We start from the raw sequence: 16807 nt of genomic DNA, 5'->3' as shown, positions 1-16807 counted from the left end.
GGTTTCTAGCAAATGATGAAATCAAGTGGGAAGAAAACACCTTCACTATTCACGAGGTTCCCTTTGGAGCAGGTTGCTCTCTGAAGCTGCCAGGGCTCAGAGCTGAATGAAACTGGCTGCTTGGTGACAGAAGCTCTGAGCCACCTTCATGATGATTACTTGATGACAATTTCACAGGCTGTCAGTGACCGTTTTGCCTGAGTAGGTTTTCTGAAGGGTAATGGAGTTTAATTGCCCTTTGGAGGAAAAGAGATGAATTTTTTTGGCACTATGGGATGCATTAAAAAAATAATCTTTATGAGGCAAAGCTGAAGGGGAGGGGGAATGCAGAAAGATGTTCATTTATACAGGGGGAGGAAGTTGTTCAGCAAAGCAAACCTATCTCCAGATTGTTTGGAAGGATTTCCCCCCTCTCGAATTTCCAAGAGCCACATCCAGCAAAGTTGGTGCAGAGCCATTGGAGTAAATCTGTCCTGCTTAAAAAAGAAACAACCCCAAAACAGAGCCAAACACCCCATCCGTTTTCATTTTGCTACCTGCTTCACCATGTCACATTTATATAAAGTGGGGATGCCAGCTAGATGATGCTGTGCAAGGTTATCTGACACACGCTCCACCTCTGTAATTCCAAGTTCCTTTAGCCTGTTATGTAGCAAATTGAATTGCAATGTTCCCTCCATTTCCTAGTTAGCAGTGCTCCAAAATAACTATGGGATTTTGTCTGGCATTTTCTTTAAGAATTTCCATGAGCACTGGAAAACACCGATGCTTTGACATGCCAAAAGGAAGCCAGTCCTGATAACATGATTGTGGGGATAATCTATCCAGACAAGGGGTAGTAATAGGTCAGACTAATGAGTTTCCTGCTTACTTTGTGCATAAAAGTAGACTCCTTATTTGCTTTGAAAAATATATGCAAACTTGCCCTTCCTAGAGCAAATGCCTTCAATGTTAGAGCAAGGTCAGACGACACTTTCCCGCTTTGTTCTCCTTGCCTGCTCCTTTGACTGGTGAGATGGGCCCTGGCAAATCCAATTTATTCATTCATTTTTCATTCTCAGTTGTGCATTTGAAACTCTCACGGCTACCTTGGGAAATGAGCTGCAATCACCAAGCAGGTGAACACCTTCCTTTGGAGGCAAGTTAGCTGAAGCCCTTGATTGATTCGGCCAATTTAGCCCACAAACCTCTTCCGGATTTGCCATTGGAAAAGGCTCAAACAAAGAAACAAAGCTGATATTTGCCATTCAAAAATATTAATTTTTATTTTTGTCATTAAAAATACTTCTAGGACTTGTTTTGTAATGCTTTTGCAACTTCACTTACTTATTCAATTCAAATATACTACCCACAGTCATACTTGAAGGATATGAGCTAAAATGGTCTTTAATTATTATTTTTTTGCGCAATGAGTGGAGAGATAGCAATATTTACTATCTTTTACATCAGCGAGTCAATGGCCTAACTGTTTTTTTAGCTGAGGAAATTCTAAAGTAGTTTGGGACTGGCAAGTACTGGAAACAATTGAAGCAAGCTGAGCTAATGCTCTGGATAATTAAACATGATGTTTTGGGACAGAAGTGGATTGCCTGGCAGAATCTGTATGTATTATTATGCATACTGTGGAGGTTACTCCCCAGTAATTGGTTATAGAGATTGCCTGCAGTTCCTTACCAACTTCCCTGGGAGTACTGCCACTGAACTCAGTGGAACTCTCTTTAGAGCAAATATGTATAGCAGCGTCCTTTGAGTATCCGTGCGGTAAATTCTCAAAGCTGGTGATGTTAAGGTTTGGGCTGTGTTGGGAGCTCTCAAACTTGGGGTGAACAGCTGGGGTGGACAATCACTCATTGCTACTTGAAAAGCTTTGCAAGCTCCACCTTCAGAGTGGATATGCAGTTGCCCCACTGTATCTACAGGTTCTTCATTTGCAGATTCAACCAACCACAGATTGAAAACAATCAGAAAAAAATATCTAAAGTAAACTTTGATTTTGCCATGCATCGAACACTATGCTGATATATCCTGTCATAGACTCTCAACATTTCAGGTTCTCTCTGGCATTTATTTTTTCTATTTTATATAAAAGACACCTCCTTATGATGTCACTTTATACAATAAGATTGGATCATCCACAGATTTTGGGATCCACGGTGGGTCCTGGAACCAAGCCCCAGTGGATACTGAGCTCTCACTGTAATTACAAAACTAATTTTAACCTGCTTTGTGTAAATATACTTAGTTCATAATAGCTTGGTGGTTCTCTCTCCTCTATGAATCATTATGAGTCCCTATTGGCACTGAACCTGCTATGCAGAGGCAGAGTAACTTGGAATAGGTGAATGCCTCTTAACATTTCCTTTAGAACAAATGGGAGTACTTCATATAGTGTTTGCAAATCCTGTCTTGTACATTCTCAATGCTGACAGAGGCAGTAAAGTGTATTTATAACAGCTAGGTATAGCTTGGCCTGAAGAGTGAACTTAATTCGTTGTCTGCCAGGTATTCTTTTATGCATGACAGTGATTTGTCCCTGGTGTCTTCGCTCCCCCATGTGCCCTCTTCTTTTTCTCCATGTAGCTTATAAAGCTCCACTTGACAGTCTAATTTCATATAACTAATAACATTATGTGGTAAACTGACTCTTTATTAGTCTCAAAGGAAACAATTTGATAAACTCTCTTGTTTTCCTTTGTTCGCAGTCCGCCAGATACGTTTGATTGAAAAAGTGCAATTTTATCGTCTCACCCACTGACTACTCAGTGAAAAGCCAACTGAGGCTGCCCAAACATGGCTTCCTAGGGTGATGCGTGAAATCCATTAGGCCATAACACAATATATTGAGAAAATTACTGTTCTCCAAGACGTCCATAGGTTGGGCTGAATGTTCTGCCTAGAGCTGTTGTTGATCCCCTCCTTCTAAAAAAAAAAAAAAAAATCTAATTCCAAGCTAAGCATGCAGTTTCCTGCTCAAGCAAACAAAGAGAATAATTTCCATGGCAATTTTTTTTAAAAAGGGAAATGACAAATTATCCTGGCAGAATGAAATTTGTAGAGCATCAGTTACTAATTTAGCCCACTGAAAATAATGCAAGGTTGTTCTCAATCAGCTGAGGCAAAACTGAGCAGGATCAGTCCAGCTGCATGTTGTTATTTCATCAGCTTGGCCAACACAATGCCATCTACTAGGGTGTCAAGATCCTCTTTAATAGACCAGTTCAAATGAAAGAATGGGAACAAATGTGAAACAAAAAATTAAAATATACATATGCAATGGATTTGAAAGAGAATTGGATAAAAATGTTCCACAGATGGTATACTACACCGAAACAATTAGCCAAAATGTATGAAACAGTTTCTGATAAGTGCTGGAAATGTAAAGAACAAGTTGGCTCCTTCTATCACATGTGGTGGACTTGCAAAGAAGCAACAAAGTTTTGGATGAAGATTCATGAAGAATCACAAAAGATTTTAAAAAGAACATTTATAAGAAAACCAGACTATTATCTATTAGGATTTACAGATTTAGACTTACAATTGACGGAACAAGAAGATAAACATTTTACTTATATTACAACTTCCACTAGAATTGTTTTCGCTAGAGAATGGAAACAGGAATCAGTCCCACCAATTGAGGAGTGGGTGGAGAAGATAAGAGAAATAAAGGATATGGACGAATTGACTTTTTTGTTGAAGAAAAATACAGGCAAGATAATGAAAAGAACGAATTGGGACGATCTTCAGGACTATCTGGATAATTTGAGAAAATGAAGATTACGAGAAACAATTTTGCTATTTTTTTCTCCTTAGCAAGAAAAAATATTGAAGAATAAGAAAATATTATCCAAGAAGATGGAATGGAAGTCATTTTTTTTGCTTTGTGTGTGTGTGTGTGTGTGTGTGTGTGTGTATTTTTGTAGATTGTAGACTTTTACCTTTCTCTCTTTTCCCTTTTTTTCTATACCTTGGTTGTTCTCACTCTTTTGATGTAGTATAAAAAATTTAATAAAATTCTTTATATATAAAAAAGATCCTCTTTAATAGGTCTGGAAGAAGCTGATAAACCTGCAAGAAATTTCACATATACATCCAGGCATATTTTCTAATGTATGATTCAATACAGTAGAGTCTCACTTATCCAACACTCGCTTATCCAATGTTCTGCATTATCCAACACATTTTTGTAGTCAATGTTTTCAATACATCATAATATTTTGGTGCTAAATTCGTAAATACAGTAATTACTACATAGCATTACTGTGTATTGAACTACTTTTTCTGTCAAATTTGTTGTATAACATGATGTTTTGGTGCTTAATTTGTAAAATCATAACCTAATTTGATGTTTAATAAGCTTTTCCTTAATCTCTCCTTATTATCCAACATATTCACTTATCCAACGTTCTGCCGGCCCGTTTACGTTGGATAAGCGAGACTCTACTGTATATGCATTTCCACCTTATAGATGCATTTCAGCAAGTAATTTTTTATTTTATGATGGATCTGGGGCATCATTTCTTGCCTATGCACATGTATATGTGCCTGTTTTACATAAATGTCAGAGTTTTTGTCTGCATTTTTCTTAACTGCTGACCTGTATCACAAATACGTGGGAAGAATTCACATTTTGATATGCAGCTGGATTCCAGCATATTTATTGGCACAGAAATTACAAATTTGGTTTTTCCTTTGAAAATGCAGGCTGAACTGATATTTGTTGCAAATTCATATTCTTTTAGGTCCCCTACTTTTGCAAGTGAAAATGTCAGCCAGGACAAAAACAGCATGGATCTTCCAAGAAGTGCATTCTTGGTTTAAATTTTATTGCTTGGATTTTATTTTGTGACTTTTTGGGTGCATCTATACTGTCAAATTAATGTGCCATTTTAATTCCAATAAAATCTGGTATTTGTAGTTTGGTGAGACACTCATTTTGCCTTGTCAGCACAGAAAATCTAGGCAAGACTAATTTATGATGTGTTGTTGAAGGCTTTCATGGCCGGGATCACAGGGGTGTTGTATGTCTTTCGGGCTGTGTGGCCATGTTCCAGAAGTATTCTCTCCTGACGTTTCACCCACATCTATGGCAGGCATCCTCAGAGGTTGTGAGGTATGGATAAACTAAGTAAGGAAAGGAAAGAATATATATCTGTGTAGAGTCCAGGGTATGGCAAGAGTCCTTTGTCATTGGGAAGCCATATTTATGATATTGCAGTCGAATGTGCTGGGGATGCTTTTGACTAATAGTGATTGTATATCCAAGGTGTTCCCTGCTTAAATTTTAATAATGCTATATTTACTTGGTTTTACCTGGTTTTTAATTATGCAGGTGCTAGTCCATGCAGTACCTTATGTAGTATTCTAAAGACATATCTTGCCATTGAGATATGTAGCATTTTAATGATTTATATAGGATTTTAATGGTGTATTTTATATTTTATTTAATAATCTGGTTTCTGTGTATTTATTTGTTTGTGTTATATGTGAAAGACCTACGTTCTAAGCATTGAATAAAACTTGAATGAATATAGCAATACCTGTGGGCTCTGATAAGGGACTGTTTGATTATATATCACAAGATATCAATGAATTGCAAAGTTAAACTTTCTGTAAGTTCACTATGCCAGACTGCATTGCTTTGCATGCAGCCTCTCTGCTGCCCAATTAACTCTTCAAATCTCTACTCCATCCAACTGGATGCCATTGGGTTTTTGCTATGGATTGGTATCACTATGTTTTGCATGGATCCGTTTTTCAAAACAGGCTCTGGCTGTTTTGACTCTTTTGACCAGCTATAAAGGTAAAGGTAAAGGTTTCCCCTGATGTTAAGTCCAGTCATGTCTGATTCTGGGGGTTGGTGCTCATCTCCATTTCTAAGCCAAAGAGCCGGCGTTGTCCGTAGACACCTCCAAGGTCATGTGGCCGGCATGACTGCATGGAGCACCGTTACCTTCCCACCTATTGATCTACTCACATTGGCATATTTTCGAACTGCTAGGTTGGCAGGAGCTGGAGCTAACAGCGGCCGCTCACACCGCTCCCGGGGTTTGAACCTGGGACCTTTTGGTCCGCAAGTTCAGCAGCTCAGTGCTTTAACACACTTCGCCACCAGGGCTCCCAGTCATAGCCACCACCATTTTTTAAAGGCCACAACAGTCTACACAGCTGCTGAAAATTGTTTCTTTCTGATTCTTTCAGATACATGTGAAGCACAGAGAAGCATCTGCATGCCCACACAGGTTTCCCTGTGAAGCTGTGCACTCTGCTGCCTGCCTGAGTCAATCAGAAGAAGAAAGCGGCTCACGTGCTAGCTAGCTCCATGATCTATCTCAGTGCCTTTGCTGCTCTTATGATTGCTTTGCTTGCTTTTGGACTCAATTCCAATCTTTTCCTTTGGCAATTTCATTTATTTTCCTTAGATTAATATCTTTCATTCCTTCTTTTTTACTATTGTGCTAGGGAGGTGAGGGTGGGTGTGAAGTGAGGGGTTTCTTAAAACTGATGCCCAAAAATGATCAAAAGAGGAGCCTCAGAAATTCCCCCATTGCAACCAATGGGCTGGATCTCCCTGGAGCCCAAATGGATCTTTGGGCTGCCGGATCAAAAAAAATGGAATTTTGCTTGCCTGAATTTGGGAGGCTCCCAAAGAACCAATTGGAGGGGGGGGGGGGCGGGACACCAAAACCTGGACACCAAAAATGGCATGGGATTTAACCAAATTGCACACCCTTATCATTCAGTCTCTGCCCATGTACAGATGGTGCAGAATGAATGGTTTGTGGACATGTGCCCATTTTCAACAACACAAGGAGGTGAGTCCTTGTGCTTATAAGATCACTGTATGAAATCATTGAGGTCTAAATAGCCTGAAGGCTGCAGATCTAATCTTGGAAGTTACTACTTGGATGGAACTGCAGGCTATATTTCAGATGAAGTAATGGGCAAAACCAAAGCTGAGCAAGCCTTGCCTAAGAGGACTTTGTAAAATTCATGAGGTTGCAATGAGTTGGCAAGCAACTTGAAGACACACACACACACACAATGAACTAATCTTCCACATTTAATTCAGAAGAAAGGTCAAGCGTGCCCTCAGCTATAAATTTTTTTTCAAAACACTTGCATTATACCCTGCTTGGAACTTGAACAGAGTGAAAAGTTAGATTGTTAAGCATAGTATCAAATATTCTCAGTACCCACCAATGTTTCGAAATCATTTCTTTTTAAATAGCTATTCTAGAATGGCATCATGCTGATGTTTGTAATGGCTTTACAGTGGCATGTTGACAGTTAGTCATCTAGTTCTCTTTCCATTTAAGAATCCGTGTTGAAACAGCCCAGTGTGTGTTTAGATAAAGACCAGGGAATCTTTATTTGTTTATCCTGTTTGCAGGAGAATAAAACTACACTCCAGTAAAGCTTCTAGAAATCCCTCCAGTCAGCAGGTAATAAAATCAGAGCCAGCGGACGGCCTCATGACCATGAGGCTGGCATTTGTTTACAAGATTTATTTTGCTGAAAAGTCAGGAATGTCAGAAGGTAACTTTTAGCACCCAAGGCTGTGTTGCAGCTGTGCAAAAGATGAGGCAAAAAGGCCAGGGTTATTCTACGTAAAGTCCAGTTTTAAATCAGACGTCTTGGCCATGCATTGCTTAGTAGGACCCGATGAGGCATTTTGGCTTCAGCAATAAAACAATAGAGTTACTATGATAAATCATGTTTCACAGGAAACATTTTAAATAATCATTCTTTTTTTCCTTTTTAAAGTGATATAAAGCCTGGAGTGTAAAAATCAGGTCAGAAACCTCATTTGTGCTAAAGACAGAATGTGGGCACGTTCAGATTAGAGGCTAGCACCTTCACTGAGAAAATATATCACCCCAGAAAGGAATGGGTCAAAGTAAAATATAAACCAGGAGGAATGGGAGATTTTTCTTTGACAAAAGCTTGACTAAAATCCATGGCTTTGTTAGATTTGTGTGCTTTGTATCAGTGTTTAAAAGTTCACTTTTTGGATGAAGAAGATATTTCTCTTCTGATATTTAAAGCTTTACTTTTCTCCTTCTTGGGCACAAGCTAGGATTCCCAGGCAGCCTTCCATCCAGGTATTGAGCAGATATATGAAATCTGGTTCAGCAACCTGTACTCTCTCTCTCCTGAACCATTTTTTACACTAGAATCGGTCCTACATATCCACAGGTTCTATATCCAGGAATTCTATCATCCATATCTTGCTTTTTTTTTTTTTTAGATCACCAAAAGCAAACTTTGATTCTGGAATGTTATATAAAAGACACTATTTTACTATGCCAATATATATAATGGTATTTGAACTTCCACGGATTTGCCATCCATGGAACCAAACCCCAGCATATACTGTTCATGGGATGCAAGCAATAAGGTGATGGGCTGAAGCACAGGAAAGTTCACTGTTGGCTATGGTGATGTATGAAAACGGAAAGCATAGTATTACCTACAGTTATCTATAAGAGAAGTTAGAACATAAATTGTAATCAATGGCAGCCATTTGCATCTTTCTATGGCAGATGTGAGAGAAAGAAAAGAAGAGAAGTTTTGCAGCTATATGCAGCAAATTCAATTCTCATTTCATGGTAGATCCTCATACCTTCAATTCTAACTGAAATAAAAATAAATACAGGAAAACTTTTGAGAAATCCATATATTTGCATTTGGCCAACTGTTTTGTTAAGACAGTGAAGAAGACACAAGGGGCAACAGTAATAAGAAAATTATCCAGTTTATTTATTTCGTGTCAAAAGCATTTCATAACAAATACATTTTGCCAGACAGGACAGGCGTACTCAGCAGTTGAGAAAGACAAGGCCAGGGCTGATGTTCTGATTACTTGTGGGTCTGCACCCCATGAGCTGCCAGTCAGTTTCCGCAGGATGTTATTGCGTGCAGCTACTTTGTGCTTGGTGTTCATGCAGTGTTTCCTATATGTTAATGTTCGATCTAAGGTGACACCAAGATATTTAGGATGGAAACAGTGTTCAAGCTCTTGGCCTTCCCAAGTAACTTTCAGTCTCCTGTTGGCTTCACGGTTACATAGGTGGAAAGCACACACTTGTGTCTTGGAAGGGTTAGGCTTCAGGTGGTTCTCTTTGTAGTAGCTGGAGAGATCTTTCAAGGCATTAGTGAGTTGCTTTTCAACTGTTTCAAAATCTTTCGCTTGTGTTGTGAGGCCAAGGTCATCAGCATATATAAAACTCTTTGTGAGTGGTGGTTGTGGCTGGTCGTTCGTGAAGATGTTAAATAAGGTTGGTGCAAGAACGCTGCCTTGGGGTAAACCATTCTTTTGCCTCCTCCATCTGCTTTTCTGGCCCTGAAACTCCACATAGAAGCTGCAGTTTTCTAGGAGGGTCTGGACAGTTTTTGTAAAATCAAAGTCCCGGGTAATATGGTAGAATTTATGCAGCATTTTTCTATGTTGCACCATGTCATAGGCTGCCGTAAGGTCCACAAAAACTGTTCCCGTAATGCAGCCTTTCTCATAGCCTTCCTCGATATGCTCAGTCAGATGAAGAATTTGACCTGTACAGTTTTTCCCTGGTCTGAAACCTGCTTGTTGTGCAATAAGCTTGGGTTCGATAACAGGTCCTAGTCGATTTAATAGCATCCTCTCATAGACTTTATATAGATGACATAAGAGGGAGATTGGTCGGTAGTTCCTGGCATTGGAGGCATCTTTACCAGGTTTTAAGATGGCAATGATCTTAGTTTTCCTCCATGCTCTGGGAATCTGTTTGTGTGCCAGGCATTGATTGTAGAATTTCAAAAGCCAGTTTTCAGCTTTGGCCCCCAAGTGATCGATTTGCTCCATCATCAGGTCATCTAGGCCAGGTGCTTTACCAGTCTTACATCGCTTGATGGCTTCTCTGAGTTCTTTCAGGTTTAGAGGAGAAGACAACTGGTGGGTTTCAAGTTCTGGCACCCTGTTGATTTTCATCTTTATTCTACTGTGGTTGGTTTTCCCATTCTGAATTAGCTGGTGAGCTATCTGGTCTGGTGTCACATTTGCGTGTCCATGGTTGACCACAGGATCACTATCCAGGCGTCTCAGCAGTTGCCAGGCTTTTCGGCTACTCTTGGACATGTCAAGGTTCTCAAGCAGCTCTATCCAACGGTCTTTCTTAGCATTAGCTAAGGCTGTAGATAGTTTTGACCTGCTGCTATAGTCTTGTCACTGTATGGATTCTCTTGAAATAGTCTGAGATATTCCTGTAGCTGATTTAGCGATTCTTCGTTATCCAGTAGGAGCATATAACACAGGGAACTTGCTAACTTGAATGGATTCTTGGCAAATGTTGGGCTTCAGCAGCAAGATGCTGGGGATTCGGAGAATGAGGGGAATGATGAGCTTTCCATTGCCGAGTCTGTGTGCGATCAGGGTGATTTGTAGGCCTCAGGTCAGAGAGAAATGCCAGCAGCTGCAGAAGAGACAAGGGATTTTGGGATTACAATGTCCGTGTCTTAGCAACTGGGGAGAAGTCAGTTTCTCTTGGGAATTGGCCTTTAAGGCCTTCTGCGGGTGCAGAAGGGGAGTTCAGTCATGATATCAAATTAAGCCTTTGCATGGAGGGAGTCAAGGATAGATTAGGCTCTCTGAAAGACTCTGTGAGAAGGCCTTGAGGCCTTGGTCTCAAAGGCATGACCTCACGGCTGCTTGGTCGGGTCTGGGCTTAAATTAAGTGGTTGTTACCTGTGTCTCCAGAGCAGACAACCTTGCCTTTGAGTCAAGTTCCCATTTCATGCTCATGCTTCAAGTTCATTATGATTGCTTAAGTTCCTGAATGAGTTTTTGCCTTGAAAAAGTTCCTGTTTCATGCTTATGGATTTATGCCTATGTTCGTGATTTCTTGGATTTCTTGGATTATTGATCTTTTGTATATATGGATACTGCTATTTTATAGCACTTCTTCCACTGCTTTTTGAGAAATGCCTTTTCCCCTTTTGTACAGGCTTTGTAAATAAACTACTGTAGTTACTCGTTAGAAACTACTGGACTCTGTGTGGTGCTGCGTGAAAAGGTGGTCCAAGTCTAGAGTGCAATAGCCGAGCTCATAAAAGTTACTTTTTGCACTCCGACACTGGGAGTTACAGTCCAAAGCTGTGTTCTGAATCATGGACTTGTTGGAAGAACTCATCTGTTTTGTAAGACTGCTCTTCAGTTTGTAAATCAGCAGAGTTTTCTTGTGAAGTAGATACTGTTTACTTCCCTGCAACCCCTGCCACAGTCTTTGCAAAGCTGGCTCTACCGACCTCTTTGCTTTTTCATCTCTTTCCCCCACATCATTAATATACATTTTAAAGGCTTAATTGGGTAACTGTTAGTGTCCTTGATCACCTCCCTGCTTACATTTCAGCACTGCTCTCATAGCAAAGGGACTCCCATGTCTCCTTCTTTTCTTATGCTCCCGCCTCTTCTGTGTGCAGTCCCTCTCTTTGGAGACCTGTTTTCAAAAGATCAAGAGGAGAAACAAGACTTCAATGCAATAAATATTGTAAGAGCAGCTGCTCTTCTGAGACTGACGTCTTTGAGATCGATACATCTTTCGGGGTGGGTGGGGGTGGGTGGGCAATGTCCTCAAAGTAAACACTACTGGGCACCCCTGGGCAACGTCTTTGTAGACAGCCAATTCTCTCACAGCAGAAGTGATTTGCAGTATGTTCTCAATTTGCTTCTGACATGATAAAAAAATCTGTTGACTTAGAGTGACTCCAAGAATTTTCTTACAGTTTTCTAAGGCAAGGAATTGTCAAGAAGTGGTTTTTCCAGTTTTTTCCTTGAAATACTGGCAACAGACCTTGGTGGTCTTTTATTCAAGTACTAGCTAGGGCCAACTCTGCTTAGTTTCCAAAACACCCATAGGTTATTTTGCCCCCCCCCCCCCCAAAAAAAAACAATGTTCTTTTTATTCTGGAGGAATTCAAATCTTGGATCACAGTATAGAAGCAGCAGGGAATCAGAACAGTGGTGAGAAATGGAGAAACTCAGCAAGAATGAGAATGACAGTTTTCACATCCCTAGCCTGCTGCTATTGTTAGATATCTTGACATATTGCTATATTATGAACTGGCAGCTACAGCTCTGGTAGAGGGTTTTTACTTTTATGATGGGCAGAGTCTTTTGATTATGGGCTCTGGGCTGTTTTTCCTTGTAGTCATTTTTTTATTTTCTGGTTGTTACTTTACCCTGTTTTAGAAGGTTGCAATGTTCTTTGAATGAATCACGTGATAATACTGGATGGTAGCAGCTCCTCTGTCTTGATAATGGGTTTGCTAATATTATGTGTAGGGTGAGAAATCTAATAAAGATCTCTCTTTAGGTGAGTGTACTTTCCCAGTGAGTGCAGTGTATGCAGCGGCATGTAGCTAGATTTTATGTCTGTTGTGTATGATTTTCACTCAAAAAACATTTTCTCTTCCCTCCCCTCCTTCAGAAATAACTTTTAAAAGATAATTATAGATAATAATAATAATAATAATAATAATAATAATAATAATAATAATAATAATTCCAGCAAAAAGCAAAGCCTCATTATCAGAAAACTACTACATACCTCCCTAAACTTACTGCCTATACATTTTCATTCCTTTGCAAACAAGTTCTCTCTGTTTATATTTCTCTCTATAATCTTAGCCTTCTTAATTTCAAGTAATAATAATCAAAATCACAAAAGGTTATTGTTGTTAACATAATACTCTTCTAAAGGATTGTTCCAGCAAAGAAACAAAGACAAAGTTTTGTCAAAGGCTTTCATGGCCAGAATCACTGGGTTGCTGTGAGTCTTTCGGCTGTATGGCCATGTTCTAGAAGCTTTCTCTCCTGACGTTTCGCCCACATCTGTGGCAGGTATCCTCAGAGGTTGTGAGGTACACAGCCTCAGAGGATGTCTGCCACAGATGTGGGTGAAACATCAGGAGAGAAAGCTTCTGGAACATGGCCATACAGCCGAAAGACTCACAGCAACCCAAAGACAAAGTTCTACTTGTCTTAGACCAAACCTATCAGTTGCAACTTCTCTGCCTTCTTAATGTGAAGTAAGAAATAATATAATAATCATAATCATCTGGCTGCCGTTGCCTACTACTACTAATAATAATAAAAATAACAAAAGTGTTGAGCTTCTGTAAAACCTTTGCCAAGCCAACAGAACCCATGGTCCCTGATTCAGGACATAAAAGGTTATTGTTGTTAATATAGTACTCTTCCAAAGGATTGTTCCAGCAAAGAAACAAACTTCTACCTGCCTTAGATCAAACCTATCATTTGCAATTCTCTGCCTTCTAAATTTCAATTAATCATCATCATCGTCGTCATAATTTGGCTGTTGTGGAAGTGCATCTTTGACGGGAATTCAGGTAGCAGAAATGGATTGAGGCCCAGCTGAAATGCACAAGCCTAGTCACCATTTCCCCATTGCTGCCCAGTTGGCTGTATTATACTCCTTTCCTCACTTTACTGATAGGCTAATTAGTATATTAGTTTTGCAATGCAAGAGCCACCACAACACATTTTTATTTAAAGCAGAGAAATTACACAAAAAGCTCTAATCAATACAGAAGTAGATGTTTGCAATCAGTGGAAGCTGGTGACTCTATGTTTAGTTGGAACAATCAATCTACTCTCAGATCTACTCAGATCTTTAAGGGAATTATGCAATTTATTGAACCTATTTTTTATCCAGAACATTACAGAGAGCCTTTAAAGGTCAGATTAAAACCCAATGTGAATTTGGTGTCTTTGGGGAACCTGAGCCTCTGTTGGCTTCACCTCTGACCCACACCTATTGCTGCAGTTTGCAAGCGTAGCAATTCTAGCATAGGGAGAAAGTGCCCACAGGGAACAAGGCTTTTCATGTTGCCTAAGGGGTGAGGAATTGACCACAAAGTTAACGTAAGGCACAGAAGTGACATATAGCAGTGCTCCGATCATGTCATATTATGGAGCTGGCTTCCAACACACTCCCACTTAGTAACTTATTTTCAAATTTTCCTATTAATTGCTGTGTTTATTCTGAGCTGTGTCCTCTTTTCTTTTCTGTAACTGTCAGCAACTTCCAGTCCTTGGAGGTGGATAAAAGAATGTCTATGCAAAACATTCAAATCATGTACAGTATACTTGTGGGACTTTGTCTCTCTTCTTTCCCCCACTAAGTCAATCCGTATTTTCATCTTTGTGGTTCATTATCAGCTTTGTAAATAAGTGAGAAGTAATAGTGGAAGCAGTAACTCTTAATCTGCCTAAACATATTCTTCCTCTTAATTGCTAAGCTCACATCTTGAAGTCTGGTTGTGTACATGGATTTCCTGTTAACAAATGAAATAAGTGGTGGTGATTGTGTTTTGTATTTTCTTAAAGGGGAAATGCAGTATATCCCAAATGATATGTTGGCACCCTAAAAGGCTAGCAACCAGAAATACAGAGACAATAAAATACATTGCATTGAGGATCTTAATACCTTGCTTTTTATTAGCAGTGTAAGGTAACATAGTTTGGATATAAGACGAGAATGCCTGGCAGGTGGGAATGCAAAGGTCTAGAATTTTGTGTTAAGAATTCTCAGTATTGCAACTCCCAAAGTATAATTTTGATCTGTAGTATGATGGACTCCATGCTTTATTTATGACAATTCCCAGTTTTTACAATTTGCAGTGGATATAGACAACAATTGAACTTATATTTGGTTCCATTGTAGGTTCCATAGTTTGGGCACCCTTGGGCTTTATTCCTCTGCATACTCGCATTGGAATCAAACTATTAGCAGAGTATGAATGTTAAGAAATAGACCTTTCTGTGAGTATAACGTTTACATTTTCTTTGTTATGTATATTGTATGTCTCATGTAACTACAGTAGAGTCTCACTTATCCAACATTCTGGATTATCCAACACATATTTGTAGTCAATGTTTTCAATGCATTGTGATATTTTGGTGCTAAATTCATAAATACAGTAATTACAACGTAACATGACTGCGTATTGAACTACTTTTTCTGTCAAATTTGTCATATAACATGATATTTTGGTGCTTAATTTGTAAAATCATAACCTATTTTGATGTTTAATAGGCTTTTTCTTAATCTCTCCTTATTATCCAACATATTCACTTATCCAACGTTCTGCCGGCCCATTTATGTTGGATAAGTGAGACTCTGCTATATGTGTATTTTAAATAACCTTTAGCTACTATATATGTTCCCTATAGGATCTATATCAGAAAAAAAAACCCTCAGAAAAACAACACAGACTACATTCCACCTGATGAAGAACCTCTTGAATTGAAACTGGTTGTGATTTTGCATTTCCTAGTAAAGAACAATTATTTGTATGAAAAGAGGAGTCAATTTATCTTTTGAGAGAAAAATATTCTTTTTACTGTGAATGTAATAGTCCGTTGTTTTACTGTATAGCAATGGCTTTATTTGTTTTTACATTCATATTAATGCATTGAATTAAATATAGGTTTAATAGCATTACAAATATTTCTATATTACTATAACAGTGGATACTTGTCTTTGTAGTTCCAGGGAACCCATTTTCCTTTATAATAACTTTATTCCCGTCCACAGGGACTGTGAAAACTACACATCTTTTCTATGAAAGTTTCACAGTGTATGGCTGGTGAGTGAGTAAATGAGAACTGGAAACTTGAATTGTTGGTTTGGGGTCGATTGAGATGAGATTGTGAGTTACAATATTGTATTTGGATTACTCCATTCTTCCCCTGTGCACGTATGTCTTAAATATATTACTTTGTATGCCTTTGTCTGGGCTAACTGTTTTCTGTTGTTGTGTTACTTGTAAAGTGCTATGTTAAGAAGTTAAGACAGATGAGAATTTCAGCCTTGTCTTTGGTCTTTTGCAACTAGTGCCACACTGTCCCATATTTCAAAGCAATTCCATAAGACATTAGGATTGTATGTTCCAAATTCAGAGTAACACTTTGTGCTGGACTAACAGGCATCTTGTGTAAAAAATGGCTCTCCTCGGCATCACTGAAGAGGTATTTCAGCTATCTACCATTTAAGACGTATGCTATGATTCATTCCTCAACTTGTGATCCTTGCTGTATCTGGAAAGGAGGACTGTAAGTCATGTATAACTCCACGTGTAATAAGAAAAGGTTAGCCGTATAAAGGGAAGATGGAACACACACAGGCAGAAGGAGGACAAGAAAAGGTTAGCTATATAAATGACCTGATTATATAAGACACACTTTGAGCTGTATGGGCCCCCAAAGGTTTCCTTTTATAGGTTTATGAACTCTGGGAAAAGGCCAGGCTAACCCTAATTATATTTTGTTTAATCGTTGCTTTAAATAGCTAGTAATGATTTCCTTAGATCTTTTTGCCATTCTGGTATTGCTCACATCTTTATTATCATGACACATTTTATCCAGGAACTTAATCTAGGTTCCTTTTGCTTAGTCCTAGACATGCTATTAAAATTGCAAGGTTTATTTGATGTGGGTGCCTGTATAAATAAACACTGTTCTCTTGTGCTACTGTCTTCCTCATCTCTCTCTCTCCCCCCCCCCCCCAATAGTTTATTGGCATACAACAACAAAACAGCAACACAGGAATATACAATAAGAGGAAGTCACAGACGAAAAGGGAAACATACATAAAAGTTACTAATCTCAATAACAGTCTCACAAAAACACATCAGAGTTGTTCAGAAGATATGGAATTTTATAACACCCATTGAGAACACTGTGAAAAAATTGAATTCCTGTATTTCATCTGTATATTATCATATTAGGGACAAACAAACAAAGAATGGT

At 38.9% G+C, this 16807-nt stretch overlaps 1 long non-coding RNA gene across 1 annotated transcript; it reads left to right on the top strand.

Annotated features, from left to right (window-relative positions):
• Positions 1-12956: 12956 nt before the first annotated feature.
• LOC134293473 (uncharacterized) lies at positions 12957-15789 on the top strand. The gene is made up of 2 exons (XR_010000421.1): positions 12957-14818; positions 15230-15789. It is a non-coding gene; the product is annotated as an uncharacterized LOC134293473 (long non-coding RNA).
• Positions 15790-16807: the final 1018 nt, after the last annotated feature.

This window comes from Anolis carolinensis, chromosome 1 (assembly GCF_035594765.1).
Source record: "Anolis carolinensis isolate JA03-04 chromosome 1, rAnoCar3.1.pri, whole genome shotgun sequence".
Lineage (NCBI taxonomy): Eukaryota > Metazoa > Chordata > Lepidosauria > Squamata > Dactyloidae > Anolis > Anolis carolinensis.
Note: the sequence above shows the minus strand (reverse complement) of the source record. Positions and strands in the feature narration are given on the sequence as shown.